Raw genomic sequence first — 18,071 nt, forward strand, 5'->3', positions numbered from 1 at the left:
AAGAATCCCCTATGCCCCCACTCCTATACATTATCACTTTTCTACGCCCACACTTCTATACATTATTGTCCCATATGCCCCCACTTCTATACAATATCACTCTTCTTTGCCCACACTCCTATACATTATCACTCTTCTATGCCCACACTTCTATACATTATGACTTCCCTGTGCCTTTATTCTTATAGACCATTTATTTCTCTGTCCATACTTCTATACACATGTACTCCCCTACCATGGCCCATTTCCCACCCTCCTTTAGATTATGACACCCCTGTGCCCCCATCTCTATAGACTTACTACTATGCCTTGACTCCTATACCTTATGACACATCTGTGCTCTCACTCTCTCTTAATCTCTTTGTGCACTCAAACTCTGTGACTCCCCAATTCCCCTTTTACCAAATATTATGACATCACTCTGCCCCCAATACTATGGACCATTATCCTCTGTGCTCTCATCCCTATATAATACAAACCTAATCTCTCCAGTCACATATAGAATAAACCCCTCCTACATACTACAATGACTTTTTACTTTTTATTTGTCTTTACTTCTATAGTTTTACACACACCCTTACTCTCTGGAAGTAGTTGACAATGAGATTTTTTTTCAAAACAAAATATCTAAAAAAAGGACGTACCTGTTCCCCCCTAATGATGCCCTATCAATACCTAGTTGGCTTCAGGGTAGAGGGGGCACATTTTTGATGCCTTGCTAGGGCACCATAATAACTTGTCCAGGTCCTGCCCCCTGGGGGACTAATATGATTACACTCCCGGGAGTAGTGAGGAGTGAGTAAGGTAACAACTATATTATCAGTACTTTCTTTGGGTTAAAATAATAATATTAGTACAAGACTTCACTGTTTTTTAAATAATTAATCTACAATGAAATATAAGGTCACCTAAACCAAAAGTGCCAAAAAATGAGTCAGGATTATTATCAGAGAAATAAACATGAAATATAACTTTTTTTATACCCTTTTAGAATATCATTATATGTGAACTGCCGAATACTTTAAAAACAACATTGCCAGAAAATGAGCAATTGTCAATATGAATTAACTTATTTGGAGTTTGTTGGATTGTGCTCACCTGAGAGGAAAAAATTTGCATATTAAATACCGACAATCGATATTTATATGAGGTGCTATTTTATTATTTTTACACCAAAAGTTGTACTTGTACAGTATTCACGCCAGAGGGTGCACTCATACAGTATTTACACCAGAGGGTGTACTTGTACAGGATTCACACCACAGGGTGCACTTGTACAGTATTCACACCAGAGGGTGCACTTGTACAGTATTCACACCAGAGGGTGCACTCATACAGTATTTATACCAGAGGGTGTACTTGTACAGGATTCACACCAGAGGGTGCACTCATACAGTATTCACACCAGAGGGTGCACTTGTATAGGATTCACACTAGAGGGTGCACTCATACAGTATTCACACCAGAGGGTGCCCCTGTACAGTATTCACACCAGAGGGTGCACTTGTACAGGATTCACACCAGAGGGTGCACTTGTACAGTACTCACACCAGAGGGTGCACTTGTACAGGATTCACACCAGAGGGTGCACTTGTACAGTATTCACACCAGAGGGTGCACTTGTACAGGATTCACACCAGAGGGTGCACTTGTACAGGATTCACACCAGAGGGTGCACTTGTACAGTATTTATACCAGAGGGTGCACTTATACAGGATTCCTTATATAAAAGGAAAAAAATCCTCCTAATACTGTTATATTATTGGGAACTAGTTAATTTAGAGATACATTGAGGGAGATATATTATTCCCTCTCTGGCAGTTATTTTGACACGTAAATCTGTTTATCTCGTTTAGTTCAGAGCATTTTCTGATCACTGTGGAAATGAAAGGGGAAATGGGGAAGGTATGTGCTGCATGTGTTGTGGCTGCCTATCTGCTGATGGTCATGTGTTGTGGCTGCCTATCTGCTGGGGGGCATGTGCCATGGCTACCTATCTACGGGGGGGTCATGTGCCATGGCTACCTATCTACGGGGGGTCTTGTGCCGTGGCTGCCTATCTACGGGGGGGTCATGTGCCATGGCTACCTATCTGCAGGGGGTTATGTGCCATGGCTGACTATCTATGGGGGGTCATGTGCCATGGCTACCTATCTACTCGGTTGCATGTGTTGTGGCTAACTATCTACTCGGGGGCATGTGCTGTGGCTACCTATCTACTGGGGGGCATGTAATCAATTGTTGCCGTCTCTTTTTATACAGTACACTAAATTACTAGTGTTACATGACATGAATTGACTTTATACACCTTATTATCCACTGGGTTAAAAAATTCCTTCAGGTGTCACAAAAGAACATGTTTTGCACCTTGTAGACTCACCTTGTAGCACATATCAAATCCAGTGACTCTCATCCAATGGTCCCTTTTCTCATGATCCATAAAAAGATATGGTGACAGTTGATTACCTAATGTCACCTCTCTTTTGGTTGCTATCCTGCAACAATAAACTCTCCATTATAGCATCATCCTTCAGTAAAGGCAAATGTTTCAACACTATTCTGTGTATGTCATCAAACTAAGAGTTATATTGTAAACCCAAGATTGGTATATTATTATTATTATTATTATTATTATCCTTTGATAATATTGCTTTTTTTTTCTTTCCCTTCTGATTGATTCTATTTCTTTTATCAACCAAGAATCTGGCTCTATTTAACCCCTTAAGGACCACACCCTTTTTTGTTTTTGCGTCTTTGTTTTTCACTCCCCACCTTCAAAAATCTATAACTTTTTTTATTTTTCCATGTAAAGAGCTGTGTATGGGCTTGTTTTCTGTGTAACAAATTGCACTTTATATTGACTGTATTTAATATTCCATGCCGTATGCTAGGAAGCAGGTAAAAAGTTCTGAATGCAGTAAAAATGATGAGAAAACGCATTTGCTCCATCTCTTGTAGGTTTGGATTTTACGGCTTTCACTGTGCGCCCCAAATGACAGGTCTACTTTATTCTTTTTTTCAGTACGATCACTGAGATAACAAATTTGTAGAGGTTTTATAATGTTTTCATACATGAACAAAAATTAAAACCTCCTGTACAAAAAAAAACCTTAATTTTGTCGTCTTCTGGCACTAATAAGTTTTTCATACTTTGATGTACAGAGGTGTGCTCGGTGTCATATTTTGCTACTTTTGTTGATATTTTCAATGCTTCTCTTTTTAGGAATGTACAACCTTTTGATCACTTTTCATTGAATTTTTTATATTTTTCAAAGCCTCATACCCCTTCCTTTTCCTCCACCTGTATGCCTGCCTCTCAGCACTTTACCTGGTAACTAGCAACTTTGTGCCTTGGTTTACCTTTTTCTGGACAAATCTCTCAAACGTGCTCTGGGGCTATTTACTGGCTGTGCACTAGCACTTTAGAAACTGATATCCGTTTGGCACCTTAAATACTAGGACATATGTATATGTGCCCTATAAACATCTTACCAATATACATTTTGTGCAAATTCTGTAAGGTAGGAATATTTTTTCACCATTGAGTGTTTTTGCAGGTGGTAGCACTGTGTTGACCCACACCACGGTCTCCAGTCGCATTCCATGTATATTACATGTTTTAAATGTTTTGAAATATATGTGCTATTTTTTGTTTCTGTTTGGACTTAAATAAAATGTATTTGATTGTGATAGTTGAACAGCTTTTGGTGCATTCTGTTTTCTTGTTGGATTGTTGATATATTTCATTGCACCAGCTCAGTTGTACTACAGGTTGTGCTGACCATTGCATTGTCTAATACCACTACTAGCTTAACCACCACCAGTATGCGCAGGCATATGAGTGCTAAACACCCCACTCAATGGAACCAAGGCCGTTCACCTCCGGCTGGGCCCACCACTGTTATTTGCTGCCCCTGCTAGTCAGCCCCCTGCCCAGGACCCCGGCACAAACACTTCCCGCTCGAAAACTACACCTTCGCCTCCACGATCCTCCACAGCGTCCACCAATGTCTCCATGCGCAGCGTTCAGCTGTCTATACCCCAGATGCTGGAGCGCAAGAGGAAATACAGTTCCAACCACCCACAGCTGCCACTACTTTTCCCGATGTGCCGTCCAAGCCCTGCACCAGCGTGTGTCAGACAACATCATCCGTTCCATGACCAATGCCATTTCTGACAAGGTCCACCTAACCACGGACACGTTGGCGAGTGCTGCCGGGCAGGGCCACTATATGTCGCTGACGGCACATTGGGTTAACTTGGTGGAGGCTGGGACCGAGTCTGACCCTGGGGCCGCTCATATACTGCCGAGGATTGCGGGGCCTACCTTGGTCATGGTCTCTCAGGCCTACTATGAGCCCTCCTCCCACCCCTCCTCCACCTCCGAATTACCATCCGTGGGCATGGCGCCATCAGTCGGTAGCTTTATGTACAGCAGCAGTGCCGCCGCTAAGCGACAGCAGGCGGTGCTCAAACTGCTGATCCTAGGCGATATAATGCACACCGCCCAAGAGCTATTACAGGGCATCACGGCGCAGACCGATGTGTGGCACCGCTGAACCTGAAGCCAGGCATGGTTGTGTGTGACAACGGCCGTAACCTGGTGGCGGCTCTGCAACTCGGCAGACTGACTCATGTGCTATGCCTGGCCCATGTGTTAAATCTGATAGTTCAGCGGTTCCTCAAGCCATACCCCAATCTGTCTGATTTGCTCACGAAGGTGCGTCGCACCTGTGCGCATTTCAGAAAGTCGACCACAGATGCTGCCACTCTCAGGGCAGTGCAGCGCCGCCTCCAACTGCCCGCTCACCGACTGTTGTGTGACGTGCCCAAGAGTTCGAATTCCACATTAACCATGTTATCCAGAGTTTACCAGCAGCGCAGAGCGATTGTAGACTGCCAGATGTCAACTTCCACTAGAACTGCTAGTCAGGTCAGTCAGCTTCCTCAAGTCTACAAAGAGGAGTGGACGTGGATGTCTGATATCTGTCAGGTGCTGAGTAACTTTGAGGAGTCAACACAGATGGTCAGTGGCGATGCTGTCATCATCAGCCTCACCATCCCGTTCCTTGGCCTGTTGAAAGTCGGAAGCTTTGCGCTCGTCACAAGAGACGGGGGAAGAAGATTCCCTTGTTGATAGCCAGAGCACCCTCCGGTCTGTTTCTCAGTATGTATCGGAGGAGGTGGAGGAGGATGAGGAGGAAGAGTAGGAGAATGTCGGCGAGACACAAGAGGGGACCATTGCTCAGTCCTTTTCAACTGTTCAGCGTGTATGGGAAGAAGAAGAGGAGTTGGAGAAAATGGAGAGTCAGGCCAGTGAGGGGAGTGAATTCTCGCGCATTGGGACTCTGGCGCATATGGCAGATTTCATGCTAGGCTGCCTATCCCGTGACCTTCGTGTTCAAAAAATTTTTTCCAGCACCAATTACTGGGTATTCACTCTCCTGGACCCACGGTACAAGCAAAATCTTTCGACTCTCATCCCTGTAGAGGAAAAGAGTGTGAGAGTGCATGAATACCAGCAGGCCCTGGTGCACAAGCTGAAACAGTCTTTCCCATCTGACACCGCTTGCGGCAGAGGGCGTACTTCTGCGGGACAAGTAGCGAGGGAGAGTAGGCGAACAGGCAGCTTGTCCAGCACTGGCAGGGGTACGCTTTACAAGGCCTTTGCCAGTTTTATGTCACCCCAGCAAGACACTGTCACCTGTCCACAGTCTTGGCAGAGTAGGGGTGATCTTTACAGAAAGATGGTGAGAAAGCACGTAGTTGACCATACCATCGTCCTAAATGATTACACAGCTCCCTACAACTACTGGGTTTCAAAGCTGGACATCTGGCCCGAACTGGCGCTGTACGCCTTGGAGGTTCTTGCCTGCCCTGCCGCTAGCGTGTTGTCAGAGCGGGTTTTCAGTGCAGCTGGTGGCATCATCACCGATAAGCGTACATGCCTGTCAACTGACAGCGCTGACAGGCTGACGCTTATCAATATGAATCAAGCCTGGATTTCTCATGATTTGCATTCTCCACCAGGTGAAAGCAGCTCAACCAGAATAATTCTCATGTATGCACTCCTCCTCCTCATTATCCTCCTTCTCCTCCTCTTTGTACACTGAAGCAGAGGCAACTGGCTATTTTTTGCCAGGGCCAACTGACTCTAGCTATAGTACTCTATCTATTTAATTTTTATGGAGGGCCACCTACCCGGTCCTCTGTTTTTGGACTGCCACATACAGGCACTATCCAAATTTAATTGTCTCCTTAGCAGCCTCACTCGGTCACTCTGTCATCGCCGTGCTGTTGCCCATAATTTTGGCATAATGGTGCGATTAGGCAGCCTCAGAGGCATCCATGCATGCTGCCTCTGCTGTTTCCTGTCCATTTCCGTGGACATATATACAGCCCCCACAAATGGGTTTTCTATTATTAATATGGCCAGTATAAAAATAATAAAACTTTTACTTACCATATATACTTGAGTATAAGCAGAGTTTTTCAGCACAATTTTTGTGCTACAAATTCCACATTCGGCTTATACTCGGGTATACAAAAAAAAATAAACTTAATACAGCCGGCATGAGGACAGAAGAGGCGCGGCCACTGAGCTGCCGCGGACCTGCGGCATGAAGATGAAGAAAACTGTCCGGGCCGTTGGAATGGTGAGTAGTAAGTTTATTTTTTACCAGCAACAGGGGGCTGGCATCCTATATACATACTGAAAAGGGGCTGGCAGGCTATATACATACTTAAAAGCGGTGGCAGGCTATATACTGAAAGGGGCTGGCAGGCTATATACTTAAAAGGGCTGACAGGCTATATATTTAAAAGGGGTGGTACGCTATATACTGAAAGGGCTGGCAAGCTATATACTTAAGGGGGCTGGCAGGCTATATACTTAAGGGGGTTAGCAGCTATATACTGGGAGGCTGTGACCAATGCATTTCCCACCCTCGGCTTATAATCAAGTCAATAGGTTTTTCCAGTTTTTGGTGGTAAAACTAGGTACCTCGGCTTATACACGGGTCGGCTTATACTCGAGTATATACTGTACAGTACCTCCTCCCACGCTCCCGGGTCTTCTGCTGGGCAGCGCTGCTGGGAATGGACACAGGCGTCGTCCTCTAAATCCATAGAGCAGGACAGACAAATGGTTGCTTCACTGTACAACACTGTTCCGCTTGCCTGGTAATCATGGTAATCTGGTAGTTCCGCTAGTGGGGGATTGGGACGAGCGCACGGATCACATAAAACCGTTTCGCCGCCTCCTTCAGGGCACCGCATCTGCTGTCTGAGGTGGAATTTTCATCTTGGCAGATTCGGCCCTGCATGTAAGTGTAACCAAATGTGAGTGTGTGGGGGGAAAGAGGAATCTACAATAAGTCAATCTGATGGTAGATTCCCTCTGCCTGCCGCTTCCCTAATCTCTTTAATCTTTTTAATCACTTTAATAATCCTGTAACCTAAACCTACCTGTCTTGGATCACGGGCGCACCCCTGTTCCTCCGCGTGCCTCGCTCGAGCCTGTGCCGTGGACTCACCTGTCCCTGCTCCGGTTCCCCAGCAGAATGCTGTGTGCGCACGTCCCCGCCTCCCTGAAAAATGACATTTAGTAATATGAAAATTAACTGCTGAGGCTCCTGGGGCGTGAAGTAGCCTTAGCTCCCAGTGCCCATTCAGGCCAGTACACGGTCCAGTAGCCTCTGCAGGTAATTTACTTCAACGATGGTAAAGGTATGATGCGTATTTTATAGAGATGCCTGTTTGATCAGTATCTTGGTTAAGGAGTTTTGATATCTGCAAGTACTATATAGGGATCAGGGGTGTACCTGATTGATAACCAACAATGTGATGTTGTTTAATGTTTTAGTGATTTTATGGGGCAGATTTATCAAGAGTCAGAATATTTCCAGTTTCCTATTGCAACCAATCAAAGCTCCCCTTGAAAATTTTCATGAGCACAGGTAAAATGAAAGCTGAGCTGTGATTGGTTGCCATGGGCAACTGGAAATATTCTGACTTTCAGAACTTGCTAAATCTGCCCCTATGTGTATAGATTTTGGTATAATTCATAAAGTGACACTTTCTTAAAAAAATAAAAAAAATGACTTCATTACAATTATTGCTGCATTCAAAGGTAAATAAAGGGGCAAAGTGAGGACCATATATTACCTGGTGTTCAGCACCCGACGTGCGTAGAAAGACCAGCAGGATGAAACGTCGGGGGCTGAATTCCAGGTAATATATGGCCCTCATTTTGCCCCTTTATTTACCTTTGAATGCAGAAATAACTGTTTATCTGTATGTACTTTGGGGACAGAATTGTTACTGTGATGGAGACTGCACACTACTCTTAATATAGTATAATATGCTTTTTAGTGCCCTCCATTGTACTTGTTAACATTGATTTTGTGAACACATTGGGCAGATTTACTTACCCGGCCCATTCGCAATCCAGCGGCGCGTTCTCTGCACAGGATTCGGGTCCGGACGGGATTTATGAAGGTAGTTCCTCCGCCGTCCACCAGGTGGCGCTGCTGCGATGAAAATCATCTGAACGCGCCGGAATACACCGAGCTGGACCAAGTGAAGGTAAGCGCTTCCCAAGCGACACATTTTCGGTTTTTAAATGCGGCGTTTTTTCCGAATCCGTCAGGTTTTCATTCGGCCATGCCCCCCGATTTCCGTCGCGCGCATGCCGGCGCCGATGCGCCACAATCCAATCGCGTGCGCCAAAATCCCGGGGCAATTCAGGTACAATCGGCGCAAATCGGAAATATTCGGGTAACACGTCGGGAAAACGCGAATCGGGCCCTTAGTAAATGACCCCCATTGTTTGGCCTGTTCTTTTTGTCTCTCCTGATATTTACACTTTTTTTCTCATTTAAACGGAATTATGTATTACATAAAGACTATGGGGCATATTTATCATACACTGATCTTGCTGATCTTGCTCAGCGCGATAATGGAAAAATACACTCAAATGTCTGAATCTCCACTTTTTTGTGTTTTGTCGCACATAAAAAATGTAATTAAAACTGATCTAAAAGTCACACAGTCCCCAAAACGATAATAATGTCACCTCGTCCTGGAAAAAATGACACTTTAGCCAACTCCGCACTCCTAAGTATGAAAAAGTTATTGGAGTCCAAATATGGTAAAATAAATAATTTTTCTTTTGGCACAAAAGGTTTTTTTGTAAAATCTATTAACACCTAATAAAACCTTTACAAATTTGGTATCCCTGTAAGTGTACTGAACCAAAGAATAAATTAGAGAAGCCATTTTGAATGTAAATACCGAGCCCACAAGAAAATGGCACAAATTACCACATTTAAAACTTTTCCACTCCCCAGCACACGGGATGGAATATAAAATACTATCACTAGGAAGTACAATTTGTCACAGAGAAACCAAGCCCTCATACAGCCCTCATAACTCAAAAAGTTATTGATTTTTTAAAGTGGAAAACGATAAAAAGAAAGTAAAATGGAAAATGCCCATCAGGGGCAAGGGGTTAAAATTGTGCCCATATCACATGATAACAGTTTACAAATTCTTTGGGATAACGGATTTTGGTACTTGAGGACTTGTTCACACAAGGCATTTTGGTTGCGTTTGGAAAAGGTTTAGAAAAGGTTTGTGGCAGCACGTACATCATTGTAAATTATTATGAAGTATTTTATTGTGTAACCATTTACTACCGCACCTGTATGAGTCTTAATGACCAAGCTTGTTGATCAAAGGAAACATGGGGATGTCCATAGGTGAGAGCAGACTATTGCACGTAAGGTAAAAAAAATGTACATTTTCAATAATATAAAATTTTATTTATACTATAAATCTCTCCTTTATTACACTTAAATATTTTGTTATGCTAATATATTCAAAAGTGTCTGAAAACGCACAAGTAATGAAAATTGAACAAAAAGTAAAACGTACTCCATAAAATCATATCACTAAAGAGAATCAGTCAATGAGATCCATTGGTATAAGGATCAAAAAGTTTCCATCTACAAGAGGGAGATGCAAAATGATTTAAAGAAAATAGTTTTCACCGTACAACATTAACAAGGCAAGAAAATATATAAATAAATGTGATATTGTTGGAATCTAGATAGCTGTATTTGCGATACACACTGTCAGAGGAGCTAAGTACCTACCTGTAGATATTCTCCATATGTCCATATTGAAAGGTCTTGTTTTCATAAAACTCTGAATTTTGAAAGAAATGCTATATAAAGTGATGTGCTTTGTGATTCCTGTTAATAAATAGTTTTTAACATTTAAATATGATGTATTAGCGAAATGCAACGTTTAAAAAAAAAGATGGACCTGCATCCCAAAATCAGGATGCATGGATTGCAAGCCCCAAACCTGAACCTTAAGATATCAAATTGACTCTAAATTGTATTGTATTCAATTTTAGATAATTGTGTCACAAAATAAACTGCACAAAAGATTAACCACAGAATAGGGACACATAGTGTGTGCTCTATCTTTATTTCTGCTAGTCAAATTGTCTCATTTTTGTGACTTTTGTTGTATTTGCAACTTTTTTGCGACTTTTCACTCGCCGTTTTTCAAGTGCACTTTGGTCTGCACCTTGTGCAGTGCCTTACGTATCTTTGTTTCCCAGATGTTCCGTGCAACTTTTCACTTTTTTAACTTATTTTTGAGACTTTTTAGGTGCAAATCTGCACCTGGTCCAGGGCAGGTGCAAAGGAAGGATTTTTTTCATGGACCCTACTTTAACATGTAAATTGGAATTATTTCACATGCTTTAAATGTTTAAAATTCTGCACAGAAACCTGTTTTTTTAAAACTCTGAAATTTTTGCATTTACATTTTTTTTTTATTTATTGGTTACTTCTAAGGGTGAGGTCACACATAGCGCTTTAATTGCATTTTGAAACCTATTACACAGCTGAGGAGAGGTGATGTGCCTAATTACATTACTGTTAAAATTTGCAGTTACAAACGTGACACATGTGTTAACATTGCGTTTACTATGCGTTTTTTAAATGCAAATGTTAACAGTAATGTATTTAGGCAAATCACCTCTCCTCAGCTGTGTATTAGGTTTCAAAAAGCAATCCTTACATGACTTGTGTCCATGTGGATTTGAGACATTTGCAACAAAAAGTCTCATAAAAAAAAGCCAAAATGTGCACCTGCTAGGGAAGGAAAAACTGAACATGTATCACAAGTAAAAATACATGATCATACATAAGGGGCAAAAAAAGAGCTGTCAAATGTCTCAAAAATTCACCACAGAGAGACAAAACTATGATACATGTCCCCATAGTCCTCTATATGACACGTATGTCCTCTATAACACTGTTCTTATGAGAACATAATGTGGTGTCTGATGTTCTCAGGAAGAGGACACATCAGTGCAGAGCAAACATCTCATCATTTTATTCCTGGCAATTCAACAGTCACTTCCAAAAGGAACAAACCCAATAATAAAATGTAAATACTAAGTGGAACAGTAAACAGTCACCAATCTTCCACTATGTGACACCTGGTGCCTGGAGGGATCTCGGATAAGTAAATTGACTTCCTTGGAGGAAAGTTTTCGGCTTCTTGCATCAGTCTTCGGTCATTATTCCAGGTGCTTAGTTTTTTCAGTCATACTATATGGCAGTGATGGAGAACCTTTTAGAGCCCGAGTGCCCAAACTACAACCAACACCCACTTATTTATCGCAAATTGCCAGCATGACAATTAAGTAGTAATTTTTTGCTACCTGTTCTTCCTCAATCATATCGGCATCTTGAAGAAGGATCCGCCAGTTTATGAAGAAACGTTTGGTCAGCAGGAGCTCTGCAGATAATACGCCCCTTTCCACATGTTCTACCTCTTCCTGCAGCCCCAAGCAACCAAGAGCCCTGAGAGCAGCATTTCTTGAGATGTACCTGCAGCACCCTTGTCATAGGTTCACCACCACTGCCATATGGGGAGCTACAGGAGTTCTGCTCACTAATTGCCTAAAAAACTAAAATGACCCTTTAAGACAACTTTATATTAAGTGTTGTCCCACATAAAGTAATATATTATAAATAGATTTTGATTTCTCTGGGAGACCTGCTACTTTTATATGAGAGACCACTGATATGGATGAGACTATTAATGTATCATTTCTCCTTTCGATATTTGTAGCACGGTGAATGCTATTCTAATAACAATAGAAAATACATTTCCACAGTATTATGACACAATTACAACGGTGACAATGTGTGGCAATCTTCTTATCATTGATGGCAGCTCTCATTGGTGCCTACGGGCTGCGGGTTGTTCACACCTGGTTTAGAATAATAGGTTTTAAGACAAATTAACTCTTTTATTCAACTTGCCCTGTCACTAGACATTAGAGCAGGGGTAGGGAACCTATGGCTCGGGAGCCAGATATGGCTCTTTTGTTGGCTGCATCTGGCTCTCAGGCAGATCGTTAATAAATAGTGATGGCTGCTGTGTGCCGCTTAGACTGATCACTGGACACTGGCAGCGATGTTACATCTGATTACGTCCTTTGCACGACCCAGGTGCCATCGCCGCCATTGTCTAAGCCTGGGTCAAAGAGAAATGCTGCCATTTTGGATTCCATCTTAGTTTGGGAATATGCTGTATCTGTATAATAAATCTTTCTTTTTCAGACAGTTTATTCTTCCTTTTACCTTTTATAGAGATTTATGTTATATCTTCCTCAGTCCAATCCTATTTTACCCTCGAATCTGTCCTATACCTCACTGTTATATCTACTTTTCTCTTCCTATGAAATCAGATACATATAATTTTTGTTGGCAGATATATATTTTATTCCTCTCTAGTACATACATCTCCCTTCTCTCTCATCTCTTAGTTTTCCAGTCTCCGATTTTTACCTCAGGATTATCTGCTGACTGGCTCTTAGCACCTTCTGACCCGTGACATAGTTTTTCTGAGTTTTTCATTTGTGTGTCCAGTCACGTGTTTGATGTCATTTTAGCTTACATTTGTTACATAAGTTGCCTGGAAATTTGCATTGTGCCAACGCAAATTTATCTGAAGCTCACATCAAATTCTACTTTGTCCGAATGGCATTGCTCATCTCTACTGCACACCATTGAGGACTGAAAGCAGAGCAGGGAGGTTCTCAAGTCTGAGAACAATTACCATAAAAACACAGATATAGCCACTGGTGTGGGCAGACAGGTAGATGGAAAACACCTATAGCAAAATATAAATTATCCCAAAAACTTGGACCCAAAAGAAGATATACCAGAATGTATCAAGTATAAAAAATACACTTTATTAGTAAATCAAAATCAATATATCAATACACAAATCCAACAATAATAGCTAGGAATCAGGAGCAGAACATAAAAAATGTGTGTATCCAAAGAGTATACATCTATCAACCAAAGTAGTGGTAGGAAATCAGTAGGTAACGTCATAAAATACACGCCTAGGTAAACCTTAGACCAAGATTATAATTATGGCATAGAATTGGATGCCAGTGCAAGCGACCTCCATGAATTCACAGAAAGGGCAGGGAGCCTCCTGATGTATCCGATGCACAAGCACTGCTGCTGCTGCCGGCGACTTTTCATACGTGAAAAGTCGCCGGTTGCATTTTTTTCTACGCCAGGCCCTGCCTCTTCATGTATCGGGCTGCAAAATTTGCAGCGGCGGGGCTATCATACGCTGGCGCACGAGCGCCAGCGTATGATAAATATCCCCCTTCATCTAATATTCTTGCCTCAGGCGGAAGAAGGGCTTGATGTGCCCCTTGGTCCAGTGCTATTTTCTTCTAGCAAAATGTTGGGCGGTTCCAGACAGCATAACTTGATGTCACCAAAAGGGCTTTAAATCGTGCCCATGTTTTTTAACCCCTATGCGCACCTGGACGTTATATTACCTCAATGCGGGAAAATACTTCCCACACGGGTACATTCTATAATGTCCCACTTCTGGCACTGGATAATGAACGAAGCCAGCATCATAAGCAGCGTCTGTCAGCTGACACCATGTTCTAACACTCGCGATCGGAGCTGGCTCTGATCACGAGTGCTAACCCCTTACATGCCATGGTCTTCCCCCTATGGATCAGATCCCCCATGCCACTTACTGGGAGATCCGATCCTCTTCTGGGCTGCCCCAAGGTCTGCCAAGTGCCCTAGGGCTGCCCGATGTTCTTAGCAGTCATACCCCTTCCGGGCATAACTCTAAACTGTCTTTGCATGCGTCTGCATGCCAGATAATTCACACTGTTCCACAATGAATTAGTATTGTAGAGCAGTTTATTGGACTTGAACCAGTGATCAGAGCATCATTTATAAAGTTTAAGCATTAGAATAAATAAAAAATTAATAAATAAGAATATAAGCCCATAAAATGTCACTTTCCCATACAAACACTTAATAAAGCATAAAAAACACAAATAGACAACCCCCCCAAACACATATTTGGTATTGCTGCTTCCATAACAATCTGTATAATAAAAGCGGATGAATACTGGACCGCCACGGTAAATGCTGGGGAAAAATGCAAAAAAAAATGTTCTGAAAAAAGATAATTTTTAATGAATACCTTTAAATAAATGCTCTAAAAGTGATTTAAAAACCGTTACGCACTCTCATATAAGACCAATAAAAATAACAACTATTCTTGCCCTAAGCCCTAAACCAGATACGTCCGCTGAAAAATAAAAAGTTATGCATATGAAAAGAGGTGATGCTAAAACTAACAATATTTTTGCCAAATATTTTTTTCCCATTTTTAGTGAATAAAAAGTATGTAAAAATTCCATATAAATTAGGTAATTTCGTAATCGTAGCAACCCATAGAAAAAAATAATATACTATTTTTATGGTATGGTAAGCAGCCAAAATAAAAACAAATTAAAAAACTTCCTAAAAATGGATGATTTTCATTTCCTCCACCAACAAAGAGTTAATAAAATCTCACCAATTAGCTATAGATGCCCCAAAAATATGTACCAGAAAAGTGCATCTTATGTGGCAAAAAAATTAAGCCTTTATAGGTCCACATTAAAAAAAGAAAAAAATGATAGCCTGTAGAATTTGACAATGCAGATCTGCTCTGGATGGCGCTCCTTCCATTCTATGCCCGGCCGTGAGGGGCACTCGGGAGAAATTAGATATCAAACCTTGTGGAGCCTTTTTTCATTTAATCCATTACAAATGTTTAATTTTCCACCCAAAGTGAGTGTATTGTCAAAAAATATTACAATCTGTAGACCACACCTCCATTTTGTTTTAACCTCTATAAAACACTTAAATGGTCATACGTTGCGGGGTGTAGTTTCCATAATGGGGTAATTTACGAGTCTAGCTCTTACTTAAGCCTCTCACAGTCAATTAAAAGTTGACAGGTTCAATCTAAATATAGGTTTTGGTGATTTTCCAAAAAAAGTAAAAAATGTAAAAAATGGCCCCCAAATTCTGAGCCTCATAACATTCTGGTAAATACAATGAATCTTAAAAAACCATGGCAACATAAAGCAGACATTTGGGAAATGTAAGTTATGAATTTATTTGGGTGCTATGACTATCTGCATCAAAAGTAGAGAATTTAGAACTTTGAAAATAAAGAATTTTTCCAAATTTTTGCCAAATTTAGTTTTTTTCATAAATAAACACAAAAGATTACATCTAAATGTTTACACTAATTTGAAGTACATCTAAACATTGTCAAAATCCCCTGGATATCTTATAGCGTTCCAAAGCTATAAGCACTTCTGGTGACACAGGGCTGATTTGAAAAATGGGGCCGTGTCCTAGAGGCCAAAATAGGCTGAATACCGAAGGGGTTAAGCAATTCAACCTAGTGATTTATTCGTTTTTTTTTAAACAATTCAAATAATTATAAAAAATCCACGCTGCCCATATTTACCACTCCCCAAGGACCCTAGGCAATCTATCTGCATACCCTTGTGCTGAATAGGCGTATGGGCTCACACATTCTTAATAATATCTTAATATAAATTTTTTATTTTTGGTCAATGCAGTCATCTAATTAAAAATTACAATCTTTTACAAAAGGGTCAAAATTTCTGTTTTCAATTAAACCAAGTTTTTTAAGAAACAGTTCAGTCACAGATGATTCATTTTACTTACTGTGAACTACACTGGATCTATTTGCACATAGAATAATAGTAATCTTCCCCTTCACTTACTGTAAACTACGCTTAGTTATCTGCCCTGATAAAATTGCCTGTGAAATAAATGTATACTAGGGTCACCTTCCTCATTGGTTACTTTACCATCCACTGCTGTATTTTCTTTTACATGTTGCAATTCAAAATTAAAAATATTTTAAGGTCAACTTTTTGGCTACTCTGACAGCCCCCGCACTGCATCAGTGCATCTAATTGGTTCATTATATACTTGGGCCAATCTAATATGTCATACCCAGGGGTGAGAGGGAAAAGGGAAAAGAGAATGAGCCCTGAGAAATCCTGAGAGTGAGAGGAAGATGTGGACCAAGATCCTTTGTGCATCAGTTCTGGAATGTCTGGAAAATAATTTTTGTCCTTTAAAAAAATTCCCTTTTTTTTCATAGTTTCTGAATTTTAAACATTATCTGTTGCGTCCAGGAAGTTACTCCGGCAACCATATTAGGGTTTGGGCAGGAAATTTTGCCTACTTCAGCTGCTATGTGCTATGCGGCACGATGGCTGAGTGGGTAGCACTTCTGCCTTGCAGCGTTGGGATCCTGGGTTCGAATGCAATGTCTCTCCGTATTTGTGTGGGTTTCCTCCAGGTACTTTGGTTTCCTCCCACACACCAAAACATACTGTTAGGTTGTTTAGATTGTGAGCCCCATTGGGACAGGGACCAAATTGACATGCTTTGTGCAGCGCTGCATAACCTGTGTGTGCTATATAAAGAATAAAGAATTATAATTTCATCCAAACAAAAGAGTTTCGGCATGGCCTGCTGCCATTCCCCCATGGCTGTGCTGAAACTGGTGGTGCTAGCTCTGCACTAACTGGATGAGATGTCAGAAAAGGAGGAAGCCCTCAACAAGCCCTAAAAAAGCTCAATCAACAAAATAATAAAAATGTTACACTGCTTAGTACATGTCAAAGCAAATCAAGGGATTTTTCTCTTTAAATGTGTTTTTAATCTGTAGAACATGTCAGGCATAAAAACGCTATGTAAATGGGATATCATCATAACCGTACTGACCCATAGAACATATATAGTATTTTATCCAGGAGAAAATATTAATGAAGCAGCACTCCGTGAATGCAGTCAAGTGAGTTTATTCCACCTTCATTATGCAACGTTTCGTCTTTTCAATCAAGACGAAACTTCGCATCATGAAGGTGGAATAAACTCACTTGACTGCATTTACGGAGTGCTGCTTCGTTACTATTTTCTCCTGGATATACGGTGTCGGACCCTCTTCTGAAGACCTGCACCCAAGTTTTTCTCCCTTGACGCGGTGCTGCTCCTTAGCCTCCCTTTGGTTTTATAGTATTTTAGCTATGCTATTTGGTGTATAAAACCCAAATAAATCAATTACTGAATAGATTTTTTTTGCAAACCACCCCTCAAAAAAAGCTAATAAAGGTTAAACAATGGGCTAGGGGTCTAGTTTTTAAATTAGGTTCTTACTGCCTTGGAGGTTCTTGGAGGTTCTTACTGCCCTAGTATATTATGGGCTCAGCCGATGGGACATAGCACCTGAAATCTGTTAAAGCAAAATCCGCCAATGGACGCTGCCTCCCTTCCAAGCCCCGCCGTGCGGCCGTACAGCAGTTTGTGATCACATGTGGAGTGTCACAGTCTATGGGGAATAGTCCTTTAGGACTAAGTAAGTGGACTCCCTGGACCACCGCGGGAGATAACAACCTTAGCCGCACCCGGGAGCGGAGTCTAAGTGAACTCCTGGTCTTCGCCAGAGCCCGCCGCAAAGCGGGATGGTCTTGCTGCGGCGGGGAGTCACCAGGTCGCTCCGCGGGTGCGACTAGGCCCACGGTGGCAGCCAAGGTAGGGACACGGGGACCATGGGAAGGCAGGCAGAACCACGGGAAGGCAGGCAGGCAGGACCACGGGAAGGCA

The sequence above is a fragment of the Engystomops pustulosus genome, chromosome 10 (genome assembly GCF_040894005.1).
Source record: "Engystomops pustulosus chromosome 10, aEngPut4.maternal, whole genome shotgun sequence".
NCBI classification, from domain to species: Eukaryota; Metazoa; Chordata; class Amphibia; order Anura; family Leptodactylidae; genus Engystomops; species Engystomops pustulosus.